Source organism: Mastomys coucha, unplaced genomic scaffold (genome assembly GCF_008632895.1).
Source record: "Mastomys coucha isolate ucsf_1 unplaced genomic scaffold, UCSF_Mcou_1 pScaffold1, whole genome shotgun sequence".
NCBI classification, from domain to species: domain Eukaryota; kingdom Metazoa; phylum Chordata; class Mammalia; order Rodentia; family Muridae; genus Mastomys; species Mastomys coucha.
The window spans coordinates 54,828,747-54,833,995 of record NW_022196891.1 but is presented as its reverse complement, the minus strand read 5'-3'; the positions used below and the strand labels follow the sequence as shown (position 1 = coordinate 54,833,995).

General features: G+C 41.7%; 1 pseudogene; it reads right to left on the bottom strand.

Moving 5' to 3' along the window:
- Positions 1–4,795: 4,795 nt before the first annotated feature.
- On the bottom strand, positions 4,796–5,249 carry LOC116070730 (annotated as a pseudogene).

The window sequence follows — 5,249 nt, the reverse complement described above, 5'->3', positions numbered from 1 at the left end:
GAAAAGAAAAGCAGAGAAAACGTCAGTGTTTTTCTTGCAATGCACCTCTTTCCTGGGCTGTTTTTTCATCTTCTGTGGCTGACAGGTGGCTTGTGGTAGGAGGTAAATAATATATGTTTAACTCCCCGTCTTCTCTCTTTGAGCACAGGATTACTTCAAGTTCCAGTGAAGGAAGGAAAACAGACAGAGGGGCTTGGTGGCTTAGGCCCACAGTCCCTAGGCGTGAGAGCAGGCACAGCACTGTCTTTGATCATGTGGTACGCAAGCGGTTGCTTTTCTGAGGAAAGGTACCACCCAAGGCTGCTATGATTTTAAGTCAGGATTAACTATTTTTAACAAGTTGATTTCTAAGGAACTCTTATTTCTGACAAAACAGGGAGCCACAAATCCACTGACCAGGCTACACTTGGACGGGACAAAATAGTACCAAAGCCATTTTCTCCCTCCCAGTTTCTCCATATGCTCCAAGAGAAGCATATGGAGAAACTCAACAGGCATACCCCCACAATTCCTCTCCTGCTTCCACAAGTTCTTTCTCTACCGAAAGCTTTTACATAGGAGCCAAAGGGAGAAGAGACTGAGACCCAGAGACATCCCTTGCTATTCCCAGTTCTAACTGGTGATACAGGATACAGACTTCACTTTCTGCAGTGAGACCCTGGCATTCCTTACTCCTCTGCTTTTTGCTTCCTATTTGGGGCCTATATACCTCGATGCACTTTCTTCTGCCTCAGTGCTACCATAACAAGCCCCTAGACCTTGTAGGACCCCAAACCTTAGCACAACTGAGACCATCATTGTAACAATCAGGCCATAAATTCAGCACATAGTCAGCACCACCTGCCAAAATCAAAAACAAAGACCTAACTCATCAAAGCCCAAAGTTCTGGGAAAAATCTCTCAATGTATTGACCTTGCTTTTTGGCTTTTGTAGTTCTGCTCTGGGCCAACTGTTCTAATACGCCAACCCAGAATGTGGTTTTCTGCTTAAAAGCTCACCCTAAGAAAGGCTCTGACTGATTGATGCTGGCACACTTTAATCCCAGCATTCAGGAGGCAGAAGCAGGCAGCTTTCTGAGTTGGAGTTCAGCCTGGTCTGCAGAGCAAATTCAAGACAGTCAGGGCTATGCAGAGAAACCTTGTCTCCAAAAAGAGGAGGTCTCAGGCTTATACTAGGATCCTGAACACCCAATGTAGTCACCTGCTGACTAATAAAGACTTTCTATTTTCTTAAACCTGTATTCAAGTAATCTCCTCCAGTGGAGACCCATAACACTAGCTACCTGCATGCTAACATGGGTGCTTTTTTTAAAAAAAAAAAAATTAAGTGGAATAATTGTTCACATGTAATCAGTAAGGTAGATGAATCTCATGGGGATTCCTGCCCTGATTTGGTGAGGATGTTCAAGGCTCATTTTATCATTTTATCACCACATCAGAAAGTAACCATGGGCCTCTGTTACCATCTTGGTGTACCAATTGATGGTGTCAGCAAGATGTCAAGAGTCAAGCAATTTGTCCACCATCTTGTTTAATGACATCATTGATATGGCCCCAACTATGTGGTTTTGTCACCATGTTAGTTAATGCAATGGCATGGTATAAACCAAAATAGCAGCACCCATAAAACTTCTTGATACCACTGAGCCTTCAAGGCATCATTATGCTCATAGACTTTCCAGCACATCAGCCAGGCAGTCAAGTATCCTGATTCTCTTCTCTCAGCTTTTCTCTTTCTGGTCTTTTCCCTCCTAGATGCCTAACAGGATCATAAAGTAGCAGACCCAGGAGGGCACTACTGCCATGTGATAAGGTCACCGGATTTCCTACACCAAATTAAGAAAGGAATACCAGACCTCCATGGTATGTTCTCTGATTCACTGCTTTGCATGGTATACTTTTTAAGTTATGGGGTTGGAGCTTAGAGTTTCCTCAGCCGTATGCTTCCCAGCACTGGCTAGCTAACAAAGGGAACTGGTGGCTTAACCTGGAAACTCATGAAAGCTGCTGTAGTTCAGGGTCAAATCTTGAGAAACCTTAAATCCCTACAAGGACCCAAAGGATAGTGCCAAGTGCTAGACAAGCCACCACTACTAGTCAGCTGCTATAGCCGAGGCATGATCAGACTGCTTGGTCCAGAGACTAGAGATGAGAGATCTATTGGGTCTTAATCACGCCTGCTCATTCTGTCGGGCGCCCAGGCTTGTTTCCCTCCTCAAGGCTCCTTTGCTCCATATTCATTGTCTGTTTTTGTTCTGCCTCCACCACACCCTGGACACCACAGCTTTTGTTCTCACGTTGTGATTAGAGACACAGAGAGGCTTAGGGAAAAGAACATTCTGGTATCGTCTCCCACCAAGCTTTTTTAGATTTTCTTTTTGTCATCTCTGTTGTTTGTTTTCCGTGCTCAGTATTCCCTAGATTGTGGGGATCTAAATCCAGTTACATGTGATAAATTACAATATGGCTGTCCTAATCCAGGCAGCTGACTGATAGCTTTCCTTAATTAGAAAATTCATCCCGAGTGCTATTGAGCTTGCCCCCCTATCTAGACTGAGGAATGTAGTGTGGAGTGATTATCATTTGGGAAAAAAAAAAAGGCTCAGAAAAAAATGTTTAATGAGAATATTGGAGTTTCTACCCACAAGGAAGCCAAACTTCTTGACGTAAAAAACCACTAGAATTTGACTGATTTCCCTGGTACCTAAGGGCCAACATTTATCCCAAAGATTCTTTTGGATGGTAGGTCCTGCACAGACATGCTCGGACTAACCAGGCAAAAGTACCTCATCAAGTTCACAGGGAATCAGAGTCATGTAGAATCATGTAAGTGAAAGTGAATTCTCCTTCCTTTCCATCACTAATGAAGGAAAACAACACAGGAATCTCAGGTCTCCAGAAGTAAGGGTGACTCTTATGACAGACCTCCCCTTTCCTTGTGGTCACTACTGAAGATGGAAGGAATGAAGGGAAGAAGGATAATGGGGACATTCCAGAGCAAGAATGCAAAAACTATATGAAAGACATTCCAATATGTGTTTATTTTGTCTTAAGAGAGAGGAAATAACATATTGGTTTGATAGCAATCCTGGAAAAAAAAGAAATGTCTGATGACTTTCCATACTCCAGTGTAGTGACAATTTTGGAATTTTGGTGTCTTTAAAAAAACAAAGAAATATTATAAGAATATGTTTTTGTTTTCATCCCAGGTGTAAGGATACGAGGCTGCTTCAGACTGTCCACAGCAGCTGACTATGATTTGCCTCATGCTCTAGCAGAGGCATAGTTTTGCCAGCTGCAGTTGGTTTCTACAATTTGTGCTATTTGGAATTCTGGAAATTTTTCAGAGAGTATATAAATTTCAGAGCCCTAGTAGTTGGGGTGTGTGGTTGTTGGTCATTTAGGGGGTTTAGTTTGTTAGAAGTGATGCCCAAAGAAGAAATAAGAAAAAAGAAATTAAATTCAGGGATCTCTAGCCCTCTACCCTTCTTTCTCTCCTATCTAGTGATAAGAGGTGAAACCAGGGATCCCCCACAAAGTGGCAAAGACCAGCTACAAGCAAAGAAGAAACAAGAAGAAAGAAGTTAGATTCGGAGATCTCTATCTCTCTCCCTCTACCCTTCTTTCTCTCCTATTTCATGATAGTAGGCAGGGAACAGTAGAATAAAGAGTAGGAAAAAGAAGAACCCACAAAGAAGCTAAAGTGAGCAACGCTCCAAGCAAAGTGGCCTAAATTAGACTGGATGATTCTTTAAAACTAGTCTATAGTAGAACTATCAATCACTATCATACAAATCTACAATTTGATCTCTTTAAAGGAGGGAAAGTAGTTAATACGTATTTCTGGTTTGGTTTTATTTTGTCTCCATTTGGAAGCATGGGTATAGGTTTTCAAACAGTTGGCCACCCAAAGTCCAGTCAGAAAAAATGTCAGATTAGAAACTAGTAAATGCAGATAATTCTGTTGGCCTGATCATTCTTGGTCATGGGTGCTAGATGACACTCAGCTTATAAAATTTAAATTTCAGAAGGGTGACCTTTCAGAATCAAATGGTTCTGTCTCTGAAAGCACTCTAAAGGAGAAGAAAACCTGTTTTATGGCCCCTTGTCAGTCCTTATCCTGTATACACAACCCAACTGATTATAGGACTCATCTGGACAAATCTGTATAGATTGTAAGGTAAACAGTACTTTGGGTCCAGCATTGCTGGACTCAGCAAGTCTCCTTCCAGCAAAGACCTCTGAGTTCCTTCTCTCTCTTCTCTGATCCTTTAGAAAAAGTAGCCATTTGCTATATTCTTCAGTTCTTCAGAGAAGAGCAAATGCCTTTTCTGTATATTATATTCATAAAATATAAAGCACTGTTAAGGTCACTAAAAAACTGGCTCTGAAGATGGAATTTGGCCCTCCCAACTTTAGACCCAAGCATGTTTGTTTAGAAGTATCTTTCAAAGCCCCTGACCTGGGTCCCTAGGTGACCCCCTCACTTTCTGACAAAAAAAAAAAAAGAACAAAGTATCCTAAGAGTGAACAACTTAAGAACAACTACTAGGTAAGCTATTTCTGACAGAAAGAACTATTATTTACCTTGTGGCATGAGAAGCCTGTACTAGAAGCAGTTATTGGGATGCTTGCCCATGGAGAGGACAGAGAAGACTATATCTAAATGATCTCTCAATCTGTAACGCCGGTATAATTGTTTCAACAGTGATCTTTTAGTTAATTTCTCCAGGATGTAGTAAACATCCATTTGATGATGTTTTTGCTATTTATCTGCTGCTCCCATGTATCTGCTACCTATAATCACTCAAACACAGCTACTATATCATTCTGTAGATTATGCAAAGCACAAAGAGATGTTTGACTTTCTTGTGTTTCTATGGAGTTTTCCTAGAACCTTATAAAGCCTCCTAATTTTTTTGACTTTTTAGGGTTTTTAATAGTCACATGCAGAGATCTGGTTCATTTCAGCTCCTGCACTGCCAAACCTGGGGGTAGGGACTGTTTCAGCTTCTCTGCCTTCCCAATGTCTGTGATAACCAGGGTGTAAAGGTACCTGCTACAGACAACCTTGAACTTCACATTATCCTTGTTCTTCTTGGTCTTGACAGATTTGGCATCCTTCTGCCGGGCTGTGACCAGAAAGTCCATGATTTCTTCAATTTTCCAAGGCATGGTGAGGGGCACCCGACTCGAGCATCTACACCCCAGCTGCAGATTGTCTCCAAAGCCTCATAATTTAACAATGT